This window comes from Mobula birostris, chromosome 1 (assembly GCF_030028105.1).
Source record: "Mobula birostris isolate sMobBir1 chromosome 1, sMobBir1.hap1, whole genome shotgun sequence".
NCBI lineage: Eukaryota > Metazoa > Chordata > Chondrichthyes > Myliobatiformes > Myliobatidae > Mobula > Mobula birostris.
Genome location: NC_092370.1, coordinates 173,854,516 through 173,877,884, shown reverse-complemented (window position 1 = coordinate 173,877,884; position 23,369 = coordinate 173,854,516). Strand labels below are relative to the sequence as shown.

The 23,369-nt window shown below is 44.0% G+C and overlaps 1 protein-coding gene across 14 annotated transcripts in view; it reads right to left on the bottom strand.

Annotated features, from left to right (window-relative positions):
- Window positions 1-23,369, bottom strand: part of LOC140201702 (alpha-(1,6)-fucosyltransferase) — an 889,182-nt gene that overhangs the window by 314,308 nt on the left and 551,505 nt on the right. For 11 of the 14 annotated variants that reach the window (XM_072266344.1, XM_072266353.1, XM_072266324.1 and 8 more), the window contains one exon: window positions 11,780-11,848. The exons of the other annotated variants lie outside the window; for them this stretch is intronic. The gene's annotated coding sequence lies outside the window, so the exon portion shown is untranslated. The remainder of the gene's footprint in view (window positions 1-11,779; window positions 11,849-23,369) is intronic. 14 annotated transcript variants of the gene reach the window in all.

Genomic DNA, 23,369 nt, shown 5'->3' with positions numbered 1-23,369 from the left:
GCATCCCCATCCTTGGGTATTCCAGGGATGTGACTTTAGCAGTTTGTCAGCCAAAACCTTCTCTTCTGTGAAACATCACAAATCTACACCCAGGGACAGACAGTCAGCTTCCCTTAACCCACCTCATATCCAGCCTGGGTTAGGCATAGGGAGAGCAGAGACTACAGGTAGAAATTCTCAGCAGTGGTTCAAATCCAACACAATACAACCTCTTCCTTGTACTGCACTATATTTTGCTTTTCCAGTTTACTTATTCCAAATTACTTATTTCAAACAAAACAATTGAGCAAATCTTACACTTGCAGCTATTTTCAAATTCAGCAGAGATTCGATTTACTGAGATTGAATGCATGTTGGAAACATCGCAAAATGAATTCATTCAGCCTCTTGTGTCAAAGCTGTTCAATCAGTACAGACAGCTCCTCAAAGGAGACATGGACACTTTGAAATAAAGCCTTTGATATACTGAGAATAGAAAACATTCTATTTACTTATTCTGCTTTCAAAATCATCTAGTTCCCATTTTTTTTACTTATTTAAATGTGTAACATTATTAGTAATGCCAATCACTGTTATAAAGCCTGACAGCTACAGAAATATACTCCAAAATGCTCTTTTGAATGTTTTAAATTCTGCCTTTGGATATAACAAAAGTTTCAAGAGAAGCATGTAATATCCAAGGATGATAATTTTGTTCATGTCCCAATATTCGAGTTAAAATTTTGTCTCCAACTTGATGCCATGAACATCAATTTCCCCATCCCCCGGCAATTTCTCCCCATTCCCTTTAATCACATCATTTTCCATTCATCATTTTGGTTCGCCTACTGCCCCTTCTCTTCTCTTCACCTACCTATCACTTCCCTCTCGTGCTCGTGCTCCTCCTCCTTCTCTTTCTTCAATGGTTCATTCACACTGACTTCACTCTCTCAAGTGCCACACCCCTAACTTAAACCTTCCTTGGTAGCAAAAGCAAATTTCCTGTCAGAATATTGGCCCCTTCCGGTTCATGTGCAAACCGTCCATCTTGTACTGGTCTATCCTAGAAAATATACCATTGGTCCAAGAACCTAAATCCCAGCCTTCTGCACCAACAATTTAGCCACATACTTACCTGATCCAAATTTTTATTCCTGGACTCAGCATGTGGCACTGGGAGTAATTCACAGATCACTTGCCCTTGATATACCTCACTTTAATGTCTTATTTATACTCATTCTGCAGGACCTCATCTCTTGCTCTATCTACAGAACATCATTTGTACCAAGATGTATAAAAATCTCCATCTTTTGACACTTCCCCTCGAGAACTTCCTACAGCCACTCAGAAACATCTTTGGCCTTGCTAGCTGGGAGGCATCATGCCAACCTGACACCTCTTCACATAACATGTCCCCCTTACCGTTGGGTCTCCTATCACCATCGTTCTGACTGACTGCACCCTTTACCTGTTCCTGACCCCGTGACCATGCCTCTTCAATTCAGCCTCTCCAGGTGAAGGTGAGAAAATCTCATCATCAATCTCAGCAATGCCAACATGAAAATAAAGGGTTCAAGTTTGCGAAGAAATGACAGCATCACTCTGCTTCTGAAGACTCCTGTCATGGCCACGCCAAGATGGAAATGCAAAAATTCCTGATGGTCACTTGCCAGCAACTGGGCTCTGCCACGTGGAGTCTGACAGGCCCCAAATTTGCAGCAACCCCTCAGCATTTACACTGGGGAATCAGCTTGGACAACCTGGATGAGATTAGATAGAGCAAGGATCCTATTTCGTACATTTAAATGGAGAATGAGAACAGAGATCAAGGTGTTTGCATTCTTTTGATCGATTGTTTTTTTTGCTTTATTTAAGTTAAAATATTACTTAATACTTTGATTTTTATTGTTTAAGGATTTCTCATGAGAGACACGCTATGTGCTTTGACAGAGCTGACAGTTGGAAGATCAAGGCTGTGGAGAGCAGCTGTCTGCCAAAAGCCATCTAGTGATTTTAAGTGTAGAGCTTGCTTTGTTGACTTTGCCTAATTTTATTTTGATTTCCAGTGCTTTGACAATATGTGCTTAATTATAAATTCCAACATCTCCTTGCACTGATGTCAGGCTTTATTTTTATTTCTCCATCATCAATTCCATATCGTCCACTGCTGAGCAGTGTTTTAATCCTTGTCCATTGACAACACCTCAATCCACCTGGAAGCACTCAAATGCCCATATTGGATAACTAGAATATTCTCTGATGATTTTTATTACAACTATGAACTAAACAATTTCTTCAAAAGATAGCTATACCCAAACCAGGTATATTGAAACAGCTACTCAGTGAAGTATAACCTACTGTCTGTGAATAAATAGCTTGCAGATTATCCCTGAGATCAGGAAAACAGAAGATTATTTGCAGCACATGAAGGTTCAATAGGCTGAGTAGCCATGTGTTAAAAGAAGGCTTGAATTCATACGAAAAGCAAGAAACCTAATAATTTGCCTCAGAAAAGCAACATTCTTTCTATCTTTCTCTGCAGATGACTGCTCTTTATGACTGCGAATTTCTCCACATCAGGCAGCATTCCAGAAAATAAATTATCTTAACAGTGAGGTGGATTACCAGAATGATAATTTGGGGACATATCACCAGAAAGTAGCGACTCGTTGTGAAATCATCAAATACAGTGAATTCTGGTTAATCTGGTCTCATCAGGACCAGCACGTTTCAGTCCAATTAAGCGACTGCCCCAATTGGCCAAAGTTTCATGGAAATAATTAGAAAGGTATAAAAAATACACGAGCTGAGTAACAAATTATATATTTCAATGAAATACAGATCAAATTAGAACACTATCATAACTACTATAGTACCATAATACTGTGTATTAGCTCCTAATAGTTGTTGACAAAGGAATTAATTCAGTATTTGCTGATGAGTTCTTTTGATTGATCGTAAATGAACAAACTCAGTGCAGACACCTAGTGCAGATAGTGAACTGCCTTCAAAAGGTGTGTTTGACAATTGCTTCCGCCGAAGCTTCATTCTAATTGTAGCATTCAAGATGATTGTCAATATCTTCAAATTCTTCATAATTTCTAACTTATTGAAGCAGCAAAATCATATCATTTTCACTCCTGGCCATTTCTGGCATCTCGAAGTCGGAATGCTTGAAACTACAGTGAGCAAAATAGTTAATGCTTATAACACGACAACTACAGGTGACAAAAATCACTGCTTTTTGAACACAAACTTGCAAGTGACTCTATCTAAAAACTGTTTACTCTAAGCACAGTGCAGTGTCTAGCAGCCACATGACATGCACGCGATTGATGCTAGTTAGAAAATGTTGGGTGGCAGTCGCCAATTAATCAGCATATTGTCCCAAAAAAACAAAGGGAGTCACAGCAATTTGCTGGAGTTGGCTTTGTTCTTCAAGCATTGTTCCATATAAGTGACTGCCCGAATAACTGATGGTGCAATTATGCAGAATCCATTGTATTCCCATTTGGAACCACAGCAGCTGAAATCTGCAACCACGGTCACAGGTATTTCAGTAAGCAACATTGCTTCAAGATGTTGTAAAATCTATTGAACTTTAAAACCAGCAAACTGTGTACAGCAGACCACTCAGGTAGCCAGGGCGGTTTCCATTATTTAAGGAAGCACGGTTACCACGCAGGTAAAAATGAAATGCAGGCCCTGAGGGCTCCACTCCCTACTTAATATACAGACCCTGGAAACTAAAATTGAACATCTCAGAGCAGGACTACAGAACCAAAGGGACATCAGAGGCTGCTGTGTACTCTGTCTCACAGAGACATGACTCATACCCTTAGCAGTGGTGCAGCCCAAGTGCTTCACTGTCCATTATGTGGTCTGGACGACGGAATCAGATAAAGGCAGAGATGGTAGAGTTTGCTTCATGATAAACTTATCTTGGTGTACAAACATGGCAGTTCTGACTCAGTCCTGTTCCCTGACCTGGCAGTCAGGTGTTGTCCATTCCCTCTGCCGAGGGTGTTCTTCATCGTCACCCTCCACACTCAGCCAAAATTAGGCTGACATTGTGATCGACAGTCATGAGACGGCGCCTCCTGATGCCTTCCAGACCCCTGTGGCAGATTTCAACCAAGCCAGGTTGAAGAAGTCTCCAACCCAGTACCACCAAGATGTCACCTGTGAAACTGGAGTAGCCAACATACTTGCCCACTCTTACACCGCCCACAATAATGCTTACTATGCCATCCCACAGCCATATTCATCAAGTCCAATTGCTTGGTTGTACATCTACTCCTAACATACAGACAAGGACTGATGTTAGCAGCACCAGTGGTGGGATCCACAAAGGTATAGTCAAGGGTACAGCACTGACAGGAATGCTTCGGATCAGTGGACTGGATAATATTGATGGAGTCATCTTTGGCTCTGAATAAATATGCCACAGTCAGCACTGACTTCATTGTGACTGTGTGGATGAAGGCGTGCCTTCAAGAACATACCAGACATACCCAAAATAGATATCCAATAATGAACCAGGAGATTTGCAGTCTACTGAAGTCGAGATCTGTGGCATTCAAGACTGGTGATCAAGAACTCTATATGAAAACCAAGTACAACCTACAGAAAACTATCATAAGAGTGAAAAAGCAATTTCTAGTGAAGTTGTAGATACAGTCAAATACACATCAACTGCGTCCTATATGGCGAAACATAACATTATAAATGGTTGCAACACACACAAAATGCTGGAGGAACTCAGCAGGTCAGGCATCATCTATGGAAAAAGTACAGATGATGTTTCGGGCCAAGACCATTTGGCAGGACACTGTGGCGACCCACTTTCTAGCACACACGAACCGGCTCACAACAGCGCGCGCAGGCAGAGGGCCGGCAGCAAAAAGGGCGCCAGGCCATCTTCACCAGCAGGGGGAAAATCCCGCGCGCAGAAAGGGTCTGGGAATATGCATTCCCCACAGTAGTCCTGCCCAGGGAGGGCGAGAACGGGAAGGCTTTAAAGCAGGCCGCAAAGTTTGAATAAATCTCTTTCATCGCAACTCTAACTCACCGACTCCGTGTGGTTATTCTAGCGCTGTGTGTAGCACATCGCTACAATTGGTGACCCCGACGGCCCAAACGATATTTGGACCAGAGATGACCGACGCTGCATCTATTCACGCAGTTTCGTTAAAACTGCCAAGCTTCTGGATGCTGCGACCCCAATTATGGTTCGAACAAGCAGAAGCACAATTCCACATTTGGCAGATAACCTCAGAGTCCACTCGCTACTACTACGTGCTGAGCTCCCTCGACCAGGAGACTGCTGCACAAGTTGAGGAGTTTATACAGTCTCCCCCGGAGGACGGCAAATACACAGCATTCAAAGCCCTGCTCATAAGGACTTTCGGACTCTCACGGCGCGAACGAGCACGCCGCTTAATGCACCTGGATGGTTTGGGAGACAGGCCGCCGTCAGCATTAATGAACGAGGTGCTGGCCCTGGCTGAAGGACACAAACCCTGCCTCATGTTTGAGCAGGCGTTCCTAGAGCAACTGCCCGAGGACATATGCCTGCTGCTGTCCGACGCAGATTTCAGCAACCCCCGGGAGGTGGCGGCCTGAGCAGATGTGCTGTGGAATGCCAGGAAAGAGAGAGGGGCATCCGTCGCACAGATCACCAAGCCGCGAGCCCAACGAACAATGGTGTTTCTACCACCAGCGGTGGGGCACAGAGGCCCGCCGCTGCAGACCACCCTGCAAATTCCCGGGAAACGCCAGGGCCAGCTGCCGCTGATGGCTACGGCGGCTAGCCATCAGGACAGCCTCCTGTACGTCTGGGACAAGCAGTCGGGACGCCGCTTTTTGGTCGACACTGGAGCGGAGATCAGCGTCTTACCTCCAACGAGTTACGACACCCGCAACAGAGAACCGAGACCCACCCTGAGGGCCGCTAATGGCAGCACAATACGAACCTACGGCACCCGCATGGTGCGGCTACAGTTCAGCTCCAGCCGGTTCACGTGGGACTTCACACTGGCCGCCGTGGCCCAACCACTGCTGGGGGCAGATTTTCTACGAGCGCACAGCCTGCTGGTCGACTTGCAAGGGAAGCGATTAGTCCACGCCAAGACTTTTCAAACGTTCTCCCTGGGTGAAGCACAGTTGCCAGCCCCACACCTGGACTCCATCACGCTGTCCGACGATGAATTCACCAGGGTCCTGGCGGATTTCCCATCAGTACTGACACCGCAGGTCACGGCAGCCATGCCCAGACACGGAGTACAGCACCACATCCCGACCCAGGGACCACCCCTCCACGCCCGTGCTCGAAGGCTTCCCCCGGACAAGCTCCGACTGGTGAAGGAGGAGTTCAAGAAGATGGAGGAATTAGGGATCATACGACGGTCCGACAGCCCATGGGCCTTCCCCCTTCACATGGTGCCCAAGGCAACGGGGGGCTGGAGATCATGCGGTGACTACCGCAGACTGAACGAGGCTACAACGCCAGACCGCTACCCTGTGCTGCACATTCAAGACTTCGCAGCAAACCTACACGGCGCAAGGATCTTTTCCAAGGTAGACCTCGTCTGGGGATACCATCAAATCCCTGTACATCCGGACGACATCCCCAAAACAGCACTTATCACCCCGTTCGGACTTTTCGAATTCCTCCCAATGCCGTTTGGTCTAAAGAATGCCGCACAGACTTTCCAGCGGCTAATGGACGCGGTGGGACGCGACCTGGACTTTGCATTCATCTATTTGGACGACATCCTCATAGCCAGCAGTAGTCGGCAGGAGCATCTGTCCCACCTCCGCCAGCTCTACTCCCGCCTGAGCGAATTCGGCCTTACAATCAATCCAGCCAAATGCCAGTTCGGACTCGACACCATCGACTTCCTGGGCCACAGGATTACTAAAGACAGTGCAACCCCGCTGCCCGCCAAGGTAGACGTGGTCCGCCACTTCCCCCGACCCAACACAATCAAAGGCTTGCAGGAATTCGTGCGTATGGTGAATTTTTACCACCGTTTCCTCCCCTCAGCAGCCCGAACCATGCGCCCCTGTTCACCCTGATGTCGGGTAAGGGCAAGGACATTACCTGGGACGAAGAGGCCGCAACCGCTTTCGTTAAAACCAAAGAAGCCTTGGCAAATGCCGCGATGCTAGTGCACCCCAGAACGGACGTTCCTACTGCCCTCACGGTGGACGCATCCAACACAGCGGTCGGTGGAGTGCTGGAACAACTCATCGAGGGTCGCTGGCAACCCCTGGCGTTCTTCAGCAAACACCTACGACCACCCGAACTCAAATACAGTGCTTTTGACCGGGAGCTATTGGCACTATACCTGGCAATCCGGCATTTCAGGTACTTCTTAGAAGGTAGGCCCTTCACCGCGTTCACAGACCACAAACTGCTTACCTTTGCGTTCACTAAGGTGTCCAACCCCTGGTCGTCCCGCCAGCAGCGACATCTGTCCTACATCTCCAAGTACACGACGGACATCCGGCATGTCTCTGGAAAGAACAACGTCATGGCGGATGCACTTTCCAGACCTACCATACAGGCCCTGTCCCAGGGGGTGGACTATGCAGCGCTGGCAGAGGCACAGCAGGCAGACACTGAGATCCCCAGTTACAGGACTGCAGTCTCCAGTTTACAGCTTCAAGACCTCCCCGTAGGCCCAGGTGAGAGGACCCTACTATGTGACGTAACTACCGGCCAACCCCGCCCCGTCGTCCCAGCAGCCTGGCGCCGGCGGGTTTTCGAGTCCATTCACAACTTAGCGCACCCCTCCATCAGGACAACCGTCCAGCTGGTTGCCAACAGGTTCGTGTGGCATGGACTTCGTAAGCAGGTCAGTGAATGGGCCAAAATGTGCATGCAGTGCCAAACGGCCAAGGTGCAGCGGCACACCAAGGCTCCGCCGCAGCGGTTCGAACCCACCCGCTGGAGGTTCGACCACATCCATGTGGATATCGTGGGGCCCCTGCCAGTGTCACGAGGAGCGCGGTACCTCCTAACTATGATAGACCGGTTCACCAGATGGCCAGAGGCAGTCCCACTCACCGACACCACCTCCGAATCCTGCGCCCAAGTGCTGATCGCAACCTGGGTAGCACGCTTTGGGGTACCGGCCCACATTACCTCCGACAGGGGTGCCCAGTTCACCTCCAGCCTGTGGTCGGCTATGGCCAGCCTTTTAGGAACACAGCTACACCACACAACTGCCTACCACCCACAGTCGAACGGACTAGTGGAGCGCTTCCACTGTCACCTGAAATCGGCTCTCATGGCCCGCCTGGAGGGGCCTAACTGGGTGGACGAACTTCCCTGGGTCCTGCTCGGAATCCGCACGGCGCCCAAGGAGGATCTGCACACCTCGTCGGCCGAGTTGGTGTGCGGCGCGCCCCTGGTCGTCCCAGGAGAGTTCATACCAGCCCCAAGGGGGCAAGAGGAAGAACCCACAGCAGTCCTGGACAGACTACGGGAGAGGCTCGGCAACCTGGCCCCCATACCCACTTCACAGCACGGACAGAGCCCGACCTGCGTACCCAAAGACCTGCAGAACTGTAAGTTTCTTTTTGTACGACGGGGCGGACACCGGGCACCGCTACAGCGGCCCTACGAGGGGCCGTTTAAGGTGATCAGGAACAACGGGTCCACGTTCGTGCTGGACATTGGGGGGAGAGAGGAGGTTTTCACGGTGGACCGACTCAAACCGGCCCATGTGGACTTGGCGCAACCGGTCCAGGCTCAGGCACCGCGGTGCAGGGGCAGACCTCCCAAACAGAGGCCGATCCAGACTGTGGACATTGGGGGAGGTATCGCCGGTTCTGTGGGGGGGTTATGTGGCGACCCACTTTCTAGCACACACGAACCGGCTCACAACAGCGCGCGCAGGCAGAGGGCCGGCAGCAAAAAGGGCGCCAGGCCATCTTCTGCAGCAGGGGGAAAATCCCGCGCGCAGAAAGGGTCTGGGAATATGCATTCCCCACAGTAGTCCCGCCCAGGGAGGGCGGGAACGGGAAGGCTTTAAAGCAGGCCGCGAGGTTTGAATAAATCTCTTTTATCGCAACTCTAACTCACCGACTCCGTGTGGTTATTCTAGCGCTGTGTGTAGCACATCGCTACAACACACTTCTTTCCCTAGATACTGCCTGGCCTGCTGAGTTCTTCCAGGATTTTGTGTGTGTTGCTTGGATTTCCAGCTCCTGCAGATTTTTCTCCTGTTTGTGATGCTTTACTCCCAATGAACTCAACACCTTTGATGCATGCTTTGAAAGGGGAGAATAAAACTGTACCTGTGTGAATCCATGCAGTACCTGGCGACCCTGCATTGGAGGTTGACGTTAGAACACCTTTCAAGAGAGTGAACTGTTACAGAGCCTCAGGCCCTGATGGTGCACCTGGCAAGGCACTGAAAGCTTATGCTAATCAACTGGCAGGAGTGTTCAAGGCCATCTTTAAGCTCTTAATACTGCAGTTAGAGGTTCCTAACTGCTTCAAAAGGGCATCAATTATACTGATGCCCAAGGAGAGAAGGGTGAAATGCCTGAACAAATATTGTCTGGTAGCACTCGCATTAACTGTGATGAAGTGCTTTGATAGGTTGGTCATTGCTAGAATTAACTCCTGTCTAAGCAACGACTTGGAGCCACTGCAATTTGCGTTCCGTCACAATAGGTTTAAAGCATATGTAATCCCACTGGCTTCCCACTCGGCCTTGGACCAGCTGGACAACAGTAATACCTACATCAGGCCGCTGTTTATTGATTACAGCTCAGTATTCAACACCATCATTCCCTTAGTACTAATCAATAAACTTCAAAACCTGGGCCCCTGTTCCACCCTCTGCAACCAGACTCTCAACGTCCTCATCGGAAGACCAGCCAATGTGGATCAGAAATAACATCTCTTCCTCCTTGACAGTCAACACGGGCGCACCTCAAGGATGTGTGTTCAGCCCGCTGCTCTACTCTCCCTGTTCCCTCTCTACTCTCTCTCTACACTCAGGACTGTGTGGATAGCCGCAGCCAAACACCATCTATATATTCACCGATGTCACTGGTAGAATCTCTACAGAAGTGAGATGATCAGCTGGTTGAGTGGCATTGCAGCAACAACTTTACACTCAGCATCAGTAAGACCAAGGAATTGATTGTGTACTTCAAGAAGGGGAAGTTGTGAGAACACACACACACGTCCTCATCAAATGGTCAGCAGTGGAAAGAGTGAGCAGCTTCAAGCTCCTGGGTATCAACATTAGAAAGGATTTACCCTGGGCCCAAATATTGATGCACTCATGAAGCAGGACTCCAGTGGTTATACTTCATTAGGAGTATGAGGAGATTTGGTATGTCACTAAAGGATGGAGAACATTCTGACTGTTTGCATTACTATCTAGTACAGAGGCTCAAGGATTGAAAACAAACATGCAGACAGTTGTAGACTCAGCCAGCTCCATCATGGACACTACCTTCCCCATCACTGAGAACATCTTCAAAAGGCAATGCCTGAAAAAGGTGGCATCCATCATGAAGGATCTTCACCATCCAGGCCATGCCCTCAGGTATTGGAGAGGAGGTCAAGAGCCTGGAGACTCACACTCAGCATTTTGGAAACAAGTTCTTCTCCTTCGCCATCAGGTTCCTGTACGGTCTATAAACCCCTGAACATTACCATGAACAGTTCGCTCTTTTTTGTACTATTTATTTGTTTTTTTAATACTGATTTTTGTAACTTATTAATTTTTATGTATTGCACTGTACTGCTGCTACAAAACAACAAATTTCACAACCTGATTCTGATTATGATTCTGGAATTTCAAATTATGGACCTCACTGGGATACTCTATTCAGAGTAATTGCTTGCTAACAACAGTCCAAGAATCTGCGACAACAGTTTGTAATTAATGTGAATAATATGTTAAATGCCTGAAAGAATTTTCAATGGGAGACCATGCTACAAATAGCCAGCAGATATCTGAGCAGAAGAAATGTGCATTTTCTCTCTCTCTAAAGCTAGCCCACTACTGTATGAAATGCAAATGTGAACTCACAAATTATTTGGTGAGAAAAATCCTTTAATATAAAAATGAGACTTGTATATTTCCAGTTCCTTAATATTGTTATAACCAGGGGTAGTAGTGAGGATAAGCTCCCACTACCTATTAAATACTCCCAATGGAGTGCATCTCAAATAACCTCTGACAACTAAGTCAAACTCCTGGCTTTCATGTGTAGCTTAGCTACTCAGTCCAGCGGAACTGTTTCTACTGATGAGGGAAGGGGTAAAGGAGGGTTCCAGTCACTTTGTGCAGATGGAACTTGTCAGCCATGGTCAGCAGCTTACCTAGGAGAAGGAAAACTCTAGTCTCAGACCTCTGTTGCCTTGTAGCTATACCCACTCATGGGGATGGCTTTGGGAGTAAACCCTGATGAAAAATCTACAGCTAGAGTCCGCTTTTTTTTTGAAAATCAAAAGAAAACTGCCAATGCTGTTTAACTGAAATAAAAAAAAACAGAAAATGCTGGCAAAACTCAGCAGACAAGACAGCATCTAAAATATTGACTAGTTCTCCTTCCATTAGTGTCACTCACCTCGTGATTTGACCAGCATTTTTTGCTTATATTCCAGATTCCATTTTTCTTTTGTTTAGGTTTCAGTTTTTTTCAATGACATCCAGCCAATTGACAATGCAAATAATCACAAGTGAAATATTCCCATGGCTACAAAATTACAAATGACCTGGTATAATTTTACAGGGTCTAGGCTGAGGAAATACAGTCTTACCTCAACACACAGTCATAAGAGCGAAACTCAGTTGGAGCATTTCAGCTTTCAGAGCTGGGCTGTCAAATCCTAGTGGAAACAAAAAACATGAAACTCTATTCCATATGTCCAAGGACACTGTTACTTAGTTACTGGCAACATAAAAAGGGCTTGTGCTCACTTGTAACTTTTCCTATAAAAAACATGTTTACAACAATGACTCAGATGTTAACTGACTTAAAGGAAAATTTTTAAGTCTGATGGTGCTCCACACAGAGTGAAGAATGACCAGGTAAATTACCTGAGTAATAGGCCCAGGCATGGGGAGTGAGAGCAGATCTTCAAAAAGGCTTCAGTAAGAAACCAAAGGTGAGGACAGGTAAGGTTTTATTTTGCTGTTGATCCTTCATACTTGATTCAGTGGAGACAGGGTGGTAGATAGGACAGTGGAACACTTCTCCTGCAAGGTGTGGGAAGTCAAGGCATCTCATGGACTCCCTGATGTCTACATCTGTAGAAAGTGCACCCAAGTGCAGCTCCCAACAGACAAGGTAAAGCCTGGAAAGCTGAGTTCAGGTGAATGTTAACAGTCTTTTCCCATGATAGGAAAGTCCAACACCAGGAGGCACAGATTTAGGGTGAAAGGGGAAAGGAGTTAGAAGGGACCTAAGGGACAACTTTATCCAGGCAGAAGGTGGTGAGAATATGGATTGAGATGCCAGATGAAGTGGTTGATGTAGGTACAATAGTATCATTTAAAAAAAAACACTGGAAAATTACGTCGGGGCAGGGCTTAGTGATGTGACCAAGCACAAGCAATTGGGACTAGGTGGTTGGGCACCTGGTCAACAGGGACTCTTTAGGCTGACTGGATTGGACTGTATCATGCAGTATTGCTCTACAACTCTAAATATGCAGAAGAATCAAAATTATTTGGCTGGCTCGCTTTGCAAACTCCTATTCATCAGCCAAATAAAATCATCAGATTATATTACAATATTATCTTTATTAACCATGAGCCATCAAATGCCAAGGTTTAAGATGACAGCAAATGCAAACTGAGTAAGTAAAGTAAAGCTTTGTTCAAGGTAGCAAAAGTTTATCATCTTTTGCCATTGCTGAACTTTGGCTCATGGTCCAGTGAGAACTAACTAACTAATTCAGTCACCAGCTTCCAAATCTATGAAATGCAAAGCACAAAGAATCCAATTTTCTAGTAATAGGGACTATTTGTCTAGACTGTATCAATAAGCCAAGCCATCTGATTAGCCTCTTAATTAATGCAGGCAAGAATATTGCACATAGCCCATGAACAGCTGAATTATTTCAGGTTCCCACAATGGCAATTATGCTTCTTTGAAATCTATGGTAGACAGTTGTCTTTAGCACTTTCAACTCTGTTCTGTGAGAGCTACTGTCAAAAACAGCTTAGCGTATGGGAATCAAGTCAATATTCTTAATACCAGACCTAGGTGATGTCCACTAAGAATGTGCTTATTTAATCCAGTTCACCAAATAATGCTGTTTGGCAAAAAAGATTGCATCAGAGTACTTCATCAGCAACAAGTCTGACCCTAACACTCTTCCTTCCAGTTAATTTTCATTCCTGGCAACATCCATCCACCTTGCAACTTGAGCTGGATGAGGCACAAGAGGCTTTTCCACTGAACAAAACAACAAAGCAAAATTTGATGGACACAGTTCTTAAAATTATGCAATTCTAACTTGCACAGAGATATAGCGTAACTGCTGATTCAGCAAGATTTTGATTAATTTATTGGAGGCTGATCAAACTCTGTTAATTTATTTTGTACATTAAGAATGCTTGCATCTATTTATGAGCAGCAAACCATAGGCAGGAGCAAGGTAGAAGACACATTGGGACAGATGGTTGAAGTGTGTGCATTTTAAAGGGGATGGGGGGCAGGTGCACTCTCAATCAGGGACAATATCACAGTTGCACTCAGTTGGGACATAACAGAGGGCTCCATCCACAGAGAGATGCAATCACTCTGGTGCAATTATGCTACAGATATCTCAATAGTCACATGGTCCTGGAGGATCACTGTTTCGTTTTTACTGTGTACTGTACCAGCAGTTATGGTTGAAATGACAATAAAGGCGACTTGACTTGACTTGACTTGACTTAACAATGAGTAACAAATATCCAGGTAGATTAGGGGAAGGTGTGAAAAGAAACAGGATTTTTGTCATGGGTGACTTCAATTTCCCTAATATAGACTGGGATCCCCTTTCTGTAAAGAAGTTTAGACAGAGCAGAAATAGATAGGTGAAGAACAGTATGTAGATAGTCCAACCAGAGAAGGGGCTAATACTGCACCTGGTGTTCATGAGCCTTGCCACTGAGCTTTCATTGGGAGAAAGTTCAGGAACAGTAATCACAAATCCTTAAGTTTTAAGATAGTGAGAGTTAAAAATGAATATGGGCCTGGCAGGAAAATATTAAATTGGAGAAGGGCAAATTACAAGAGTATTGTAACCTGGGAGAGTTAATTGGAACAACCATTTTGGGGGCAAGTCCACATCTGATGTGAAGAGCATTTAAAGACCAACTATGGGAGTTCCCAACCTAGGGTCCAGATACCGCTTGCTTGATGGTATTGGTCCATGGCATAAAAAAGGTTGGGAACCCTGAATAACAGAGTACAAAACAGATATGTTCTAGTAAGAATAAAGGACAAGGATGGCAAGCTAAGCGAACTTCAGATGTCGAGAGAGGTGATGAATTTAGTCAAGTAAATGGAAGCATAAGTATATTAGGAAAACCATGAGAGCACAGAATTAAAGACAATCCCAAGGCATTCAGAATGGTTAGGACCCCCACCCCCACCCCCAAGGATAAAGGAGGGAAAATATGCCTGGAGGCAGAGGATTAGAGTGAGGACCTAAATGAGTACTTTGCATCAGTATTTACCAAGGAAAAGACATGGAGACTAGGAAGATCAATGTGAAGCATCGTACTTTGCTTGGGCATTTCTGGATAAAGGAGGAGGTAGCGAAGCAGGAAAGTCCCGATGAAGGGTCTCAGCCCGAAACATCAACTGTTTACTCTTTTCCATAGATGTTGCCTGTCCTCTGAGTTCCTTCAGTATTTTGTGCGTGTGGCTTGGATTTCCAGCATCTGCAGATTTTCTTGTTTGTAAAGAATGGGGGTATGTTGGATCTCTTAAAGAACACGAAGGTGGATAGTGGTCAATAGAACTTATTCTGGCTAGAGGTCTGTGGTGCTCCACCTGGATCCATTCTGGGACCTCACCTCTGCTGTTTGTTACATACATATATATACACACACACACACATGTATATGCATATATATATATATATATATATACACACACACACATATATATATATATATATATATATATATATGCAAGACATGGATGGGATGGTTAGTAAGTTTGCAGACAATGCAAAAATTGGTAGCATTATAGTTAGTCAGAAAACTGGCAAAGAATACAGTGCAATATAGATCATCTGTAGACATGAGCAAAGAAGTGGCAGTTGGCGTTTAACCCACCCAAATGTGAGGTGTTGCATTTAGGGAGAACAAATATAAAGAGACAGTACACTGTTGATGGCAAGTGGGATCTTGGAGATCCATTGTTCCCTAAAAGTGACTACGTAGGTTGGTAATGGTAAAGAAGGCATATGATATGCTTGCCTTTATTAGTCATGGAACTGAGTTCAAGAGTCCAGAAGCTATGTTGCACCTTCATACAACTCTAGTTGGGCTGCATGTGGAGCATTGCATTCAGTTCTCCATTATAAGATGTCAAGGCTTTGGAGAGGGTACACACAAGGTTTACCAGGGTGCTATCAGGAATAAACAGCATGTGGTATTACGGGATGCTAGACAAACCTTTGTTGTTTTTTTCTAGAGCAGCAGAGTCTGAGGGGATTTCTGATTGAAGTTTATAAGATTATGAGAGGCATAGATAGTGTAGAGTTTTTTTTTCCCCAGGTTTGAAATGCCAAATAGCAGAAGGCATGCATTTAAGGTGGGGGGCGGGGACAAGTTCAAAGATGACGTGTTGGCAAGTTATTTTTTAAACACAGGGAGTAGTTGTTGCGTGATTGGAGGTAGAGACAAATATGGTAGGGGCAATCCAGAGGCTCTCAAACAGGCACGTGAATGTGCAGGAAATAGAAGGATATACACATATGTACATGTCATTCCTAATTTGATCAGTTCAGGAAACATTATGGTCTGAATGGTCGACTGTTCCATGCTGTGCTCTACTGCTACTTAAAAACACTCTTATACTGCTACTTTCTACTGTCACAACATATGAACGACTCAATTAGGCCATTCAATTACTTAAATCCATTAATCTAGTTTTGACATTTTCTATCAATTCTCAATGGTTTTTAACTTTAATCTTCAAGTTGTATCCCATTATCCTGTACAGCACTATCAGAAGAAATAATTTTGCTTTACCCTTTCAAATCTTTTGAGTATTTTAAATATCTTAAATGTAATCACTCCTTAGTCGGCTATTCAGTTAAATATATCAAATGGATTACTCTGGTAATCCAAACTAGTTCAACAGAAAGAAAATATCCGCACTGAAACCTAACCTTTCACTCAAGTATTTCAAAAAGACAACTAAGCTGCTGCTTGCAATGCCAAAGAGTCGACAGTGGATTTGATGACTGACTCCATTGTCAAGAATTGGTCTCAATGACTCTTGTATAAACTAAACTTTGAATCAAGATTGCATTACACACACACTTCTCAGCTTCCAGCCCATTTTTTCTAAGCCTTCTGTTCTTCAGTTATATATAAAGGCACAATCCATATCACATACTTCTGACCTTGGTGAAACACAGCCTTATTCTTTTTTGATCCTGCAATGGCTGTGATGAATTTAGTTTCACAATTTTTTTAGTTTATTTGGTAACTCAGCAAACATCTTACACCATTAAGCTGGGGAACAGAAAATTTTTGATAATTGGCAAAGAAATTCTTGAAGAGTTTCCCATTTGACTAAAAACACAGTGTAATACAAATAGAAAAAGCGAAAGTCAGTTAGGTCGTCTAATAGAAACAATGTGAGTAAGCCTCAACTAGATTCAGGCTTCAGGATGTGGAAGGCCAGTAAGGACTTGATTATCTAGAAATCCATTCCCAGTTGGTCGCACTAAATAAGATATAAACCAAATACAATGTGTTATTCCAAAATTCATTAAATTCTGTACAGAATTTCAGAGGTCAGTACAACGCATTGATACTTCTTTGTTTTGTATTTAACACTGCCAACAAAGGGTGAATTTCAAGGCAATTTTCTTTATATCAAGCAATACACATCTGTATAAGGGATGGACAGGTTGTTTATTACTTAAATTAAGGCAAGCTGTGATTTAAATTTTGAAAGTGATTGCCCAGTAGCTTCACCCATTATGAAATAAAGTGGTTTCACAAGATCACATCTTTCTCAAATAAAGCGTTTCCACATCCAAAACAACTGAGGGAACTTACAGTATATGATATTCAACAACATACAGTAAATGAGAATTGCAATATTCACTTTGTACATCAAAGGAAAGCATGTTTATCCTGGATTATAGCATCAGTCAGTAGGTAACAGCCTCTACATTGACTCCAGTTTGTATGTAGCATGATCAAAAAAAGGAACAACTGGTATTGCCTAATCCAAGAAGGAATTTAATGGTGATGCAGTGCCACTGACAGACATCAAAATGGCAAATATCACCAGGTAAACCAGATTTCAAAGTACTCACAGCAGATTTCTAAAGTTTTTCTGCAATGCCATCAGTGAGGTAACTCTCCAATAACCCCTGTAATCTCTTTACACCTAGTCAGATTTTAGATAAATTATAGCATTTGTGAACACAAGCCAAATGATAAAGAGTAGCACAATAGTGGTGTACTCTGAAGGGGTAAGGGCACAGAAAATGTGACACAAATTATTATGATGATGCCACTTTATGCTCTGGGTTACGAGAATTTTGATAAACCACTAAAAGCTTTTATTTAACATTATTTAGTAGCATTTCCAGGACATGTGTAAAGGAGAACAGAATATTTGTGACTACAGATCTGATAATGCAGCATATAAAAACAGATTAAAATAAATAACGCAATAACAAAAAAAGAAACACAATATAAATATAAGAGACAGCCTATATACATCGATTGAATGTGTGTACATGAAGTGACACTAGGTGCAGCAGTGTCTGTATGTAAGGTGACTGACAGGAAGTGATAAAGTAGTGGTTTTCGAGGGTATGGTCAGCTGGGTTAGTGAGTGGAGGTGCTGATTCATCTTACTGTTCAGGGAAAGTAATGGTCCTGGTGTAGATGCGCCATAGCCTTCTCCCTGAGGAAAGTGCCTCAAACAGGCCATGATGTACCATGTATTTTTCCCCTGGCTACAAAATTTACTTTCAAGTTCTTGATGAATTAAGACCATAAGACAAAGGAGCAGAAGTCAGTCATTCGGCCCATCGAATCTGCTGCGCAATTTTATCATGAGCTGATCCATTCTCCCATTTAGTCCCACTCCCCCACCTTCTCACCATAACCCTTGATACCCTGGCTACTCAGATACCTATCAATCTCTGCCTTAAATACACCCAATGACTTGGCCTCCACTGCTGCCCGTGGCAACAAATTCCATAGATTCACCACCCTCTGACTAAAAAAATTTCTTCACATTTCTGTGCTGAATGGGCACTCTTCAATCCTTAAGTCATGCCCTCTCGTACTAGACTCCCCCATCATGGGAAACAACTTTGCCACATCCACTTTGTCCACGCCGTTCAACATTCGAAATGTTTCTATGAGGTCTCCCCTCATTCTTCTAAACTCCAAGGAGTACAGTCCAAGAGCAGACAAACGTTCCTCATATGTTAACCCTCTCATTCCCAGAATCATTCTAGTGAATCTTCTCTGTACCCTCTCCAACGTCAGCACATCCTTTCTTAAATAAGGAGACCAAAACTTCCCACAGTACTCCAAGTGAGGTCTCACCAGCGCCTTATAGAGCCTCAACATCACATCCCTGCTCCTATACTCTATTCCTCTAGAAATGAATGCCAACATTGCATTCGCCTTCTTCACTACCGACTCAACCTGGAGGTTAACCTTAAGGGTATCCTGTACAAGGACTCCCAAGTCCCGTTGCATCTCAGAACTTTGAATTCTTTCCCCATCTAAATAGTAGTCTGCCCGGTTATTTCTTCTGCCAAAGTGCATAACCATACACTTTCCAACATTGTATTTCATTTGCCACTTCTTTGCCCATTCTTCCAATCTATCCAAGTCTCTCTGCAGACTCTCCGTTTCCTCAGCACTACCAGCTCCTCCACCTATCTTCGTAACGTCAGCAAACTTAGCCACAAAGCCATCTATTCCATAATCCAAATCGTTGATGTACAATGTAAAAAGAAGCGGCCCCAACACGGACCCCTGTGGAACACCACTGGTAACTGGCAGCCAACCAGAATAGGATCCCTTTATTCCCACTGAACTGCCAGTTTAACAACCAGACCCATTGAAAATCTGTGTTGCATCCAGCAAGAGAACAATACGGAAAAAATGGTAACAATATGAGAATACAATCAGTGCCAGACAAATGAGGAGTGGGCACGGGCCGATCCCGTTTTGCATTTTCTTAAAGCATGCAACTACTAATGCTGTAAGACAGCACCATCACCACAACAACAGCAGTTCACAAAGCTAGGAAAAGGTGAAGCAGTAAAGAACTAGATTATGAAGACACACAGTCCTCTTTTATTGTCATTTAGTAATGCATGCATTAAGAAATGATACAGTATTTCCTCCAGTATGATATCACAAAACACAGGACAGACCAAGACTGAAAAAAAACTAACAAAACCACATAATTATAACATATAGTTACAACAATGCAACAATACCATAACTTAATGAAGAAGTCCATGAGCACAGTAAAAGTTCAAAGTCTCTCAAATGTCCCACATCTCACACAGACGGGAGAAGGAAGAACTCTCCCTGCCATGCCGACCACAGTTCCACTCTGAGTCATCCAAAAACTTCGAGCTCTGATCAGCTCTCCGACACTGAGTACCGAGCGCCATCTCTGTCCAATCGATTCAACCTCAATCTCGGTCGCCAACAGCAGGCAAAGCCAGGGATTTTGAGGCCTACCCTCCAAAAAATTCCCGACCACGCAGTAACGACAGCAGCGAACGAGCGTTTCAGAAATTTCTCCAGATGTTCCTCTGTTCTTTCACGTCCCCCTCCATCAAATCAGAATTGTCCACGGCCCCTATTTAATGGATACGATATCGTTTTTCACCAGAGGGCTGTGCACTCTCTCTCTCCTCCCGCCCTTTTAGGGTGACATATAGCAATCCACAGCACTTAAATTAACATCCAAAGTGAGCCTCTGATGCTGTTTCACATGGTAGACTGCAGTATAAAGTTACATTGCTTAGGATGCAGGGATAGCTGGCTAATTTGATGCACAATTGGCATAGAGAGTGGTGGGAGATGGTAGAAGGCTCTTTTTCAGACTGGAGACCCTTGACAAGTGGCGTTTCCCAGAGTTTAGAGCCTGGCTCATGGCTATTTGTCATGTATATCAATGATCTGGATAAGAATATACAAGGCATATTTAGTGAGTTTGCAAATCACATTAAAATAGGAGGCGTTGTAGTTAGTGGAGATGGTTATCAAGAATTACAGAGGGCCCTTTTCTGTAAACGGGCCACAGAATGTCAAATGGATTTTAATTCGGCTAGGTGCCATGTGTTTGCAATTTGATTGGACATTCAAAGTGAGTGGTAAGGTCCTGGGGAGTGTGGTAGAACAGAAGTTCTCTGAAAGGGGCATCACAGGTAGACAGGGTATTGATGAAGGCTTTTACCACACTGGCTTTGTCAGTCAGGAAACTGAGTTAAAGAAGTTGGGATGTTATATCACAGTTATACAAACTGTTGGTGAGACAGGTTTGGAATGCTGTGTTCTCTTTTGGTTACCCTCCTATCGGAAATATGTGATTAATCTGGAAAGGGTTCAGATTCATGATTGACGAGGCTTTTGCTGGGTGTCAACGGATTGAGTTATGGAGAGGTTGAGCAGGTTGAGATTCTGTTCATTGGAGTACGAAGGGTGATCTTATAGAGGTGCACAAAAAAAAATCATGGGGGCACAGGTATGGTGAAAGCTCAATCTTTTTCCCAGGGATGGGGAAATAAGAACTAGAGGGCATAGGTTTAAGGCAAGAGAGGAAAGATTTACAAGGAAATTGAAGGACAACATTTTCACCCAGAGCATGGTCAGTATATGGAACGAGCTGCCAGAGGAAATGGCTGAGGCAGGTACTTTAACAAAATTTAAAAGACACTTGGACAGGTACATGGATAAAAAATATTTAAAAGGATATGGGACAAATGCAGGTAAATGGGACCAATGTAGATGGGAATCATGGTTAACACAGACCAGATGGGCTGCAGAGCCTACTTTCATACTGCATGGCTCTATGATGGATGCTAGGAACCTGTACTTGACCATGTCCAACATTGGCAGTTAATGCCATTTACACATTAAGATAAATTCTGTTGGTTGCACTTTGCCTGATAAACCGAGCTCCCTCTTATTGTGGTTTCACTGAACTGTATCCCAGTGGTACTGACTGATAAACAGAATTGGACAGCAGATGAGAGCTGCACATACACAGACATACTCAAATTTGACTCTGGTTTACAATATATTGCTTGCTGTGCAGCCTCTAAATGTAATATATATAGCTTATCTAATTAAACACAGTGTTGACCACAGAGCCTTGGATATAGCTGCTATGTCACTTAAAACTGAGGAAAGCTTCACAGCACAGTCAGCTATTGTGGACTGGCAATAGAATTTGACAAGTGATTGTATGGGTAGACACATAATAAGAATCTGAAGAATGTTACATTTTATTTAGTCAACTGTGGATGAAGCTTGCAATTTTAAATTTTTTGCCTGAATTGTTTATTATCTCTGCAGAGACTGCCAACACTTTAATGATGGCCATTCATTCTCATTCATAAACTCATCTTCTACACAATTCAGATCTCTTAATAAATCCTTGAAGCTATTTTGTCATCAGTTATTCTCTTCAGACCCATAACATAATTCAACAGGATATTCTGGGCCACATTCCTTCCTCAGTCAGCATCACCAATAACGGGAGAACTAATCACCCATCTCAAAGCATTGGATTTGATTTTAATTTAGGCAAAGATGAACGTTTTGTTTGCGTTCTCATAGTGAAGGATGAAAGTACATGCTAAGTTCAAGCTTCTTTAAAAGGTCATGCCTATTTGAAATAAAAACAGAAAATGAAGGAACAACTCACGTCGTCAGGTAATTGAGGAACTTAATTAACATTTCCGATCATACAGTCACAGAGAACCACAGCACAGAAGCAGGCCTTTTGGACCACCTAGCCCATGATGAACTATTAATCTGCCTTTTCCATTGGCCTGCGCCCACACCATAGCCTTCCCACCCACTTATCTATCCAAATTTATCTTAAACGTTGAAATCAAATTTGCATCCACCACTTCTGAAAGCAGCTCGTTCCACACTCTCACCACTCCGAGTAAGGAAACTCCCCCCATGTTCCTCCTATACCATTAGCCTATGTCCTCTAGTTCAAATCTCACCAAACTTTAGTGGGAAAAGCCTGCTTGCATTTACTCTATCTATAACCACAGAATTTCGTATACCTCTATCAAATCTTCCCTAATTCTTCTATGCTCTAGGGAATAAAGTCCTAACCTGTTCAGAATTTCCCAAAAACTCATGCTGTCAAGTCCTGTCACCATCTTTGTAAATTCCCCCTGCACTTGTTCAATCGTAGTGGCAGCTTTTCTGTAAGTAGGTGACAAGAACTGCACACGATGTTCCAAATTAGGCTTCACAAACATCTTTTACAACGTCAATATAACATCTGGAGCAGAATCACGTTTAATATCACAGGCGTATGTATTTAAAATATATAATATATTTATATAAAGTATATACATTAAAAAATTAAATTAAATAAGTAGTGCAAATGGAGATGTAAAAAAATAGTGAGGTAGTGTTCATGGGTTCACTGTACATTCAGAAATCTGATGGCGGAGGGGAAGAAGCTGTTCCTGAAATGTTGAGTGTGTGTCTTCAGGCTCCTCTACCTCCTCCTTGATGGTAGCAATGGGAAGAGGGAATGCCCTGGATGACGGGGGTCCTTAATGATGGACCCTTTTTGAGATGGCGTCTTTTGAAGGTGCCCTGGATGACGGGGGTCCGTAATGATGGACCCTTTTTGAGGAGGCGCCTTTTGAAGGTGCCCTGGATGACGGGGGTCCGTAATGATGGACCCTTTTTGAGATGGCGTCTTTTGAAGGTGCCCTGTATGCTGGGGAGGTTAGTGCCCATGATGAAGCTGGGCCAAGTTTCCAACTTTTTACAGCTTTTTCTGATGCTGTGCAGTGATCCCTCCACACCAGACAGTGATGTGGCCAGTTAAAATACTCGCCATGGTACATCAATAGAAACTTGTGAGTGTCATTGGTGACATACCAAATCTCCTCAAACTTCTTATGAAATGTA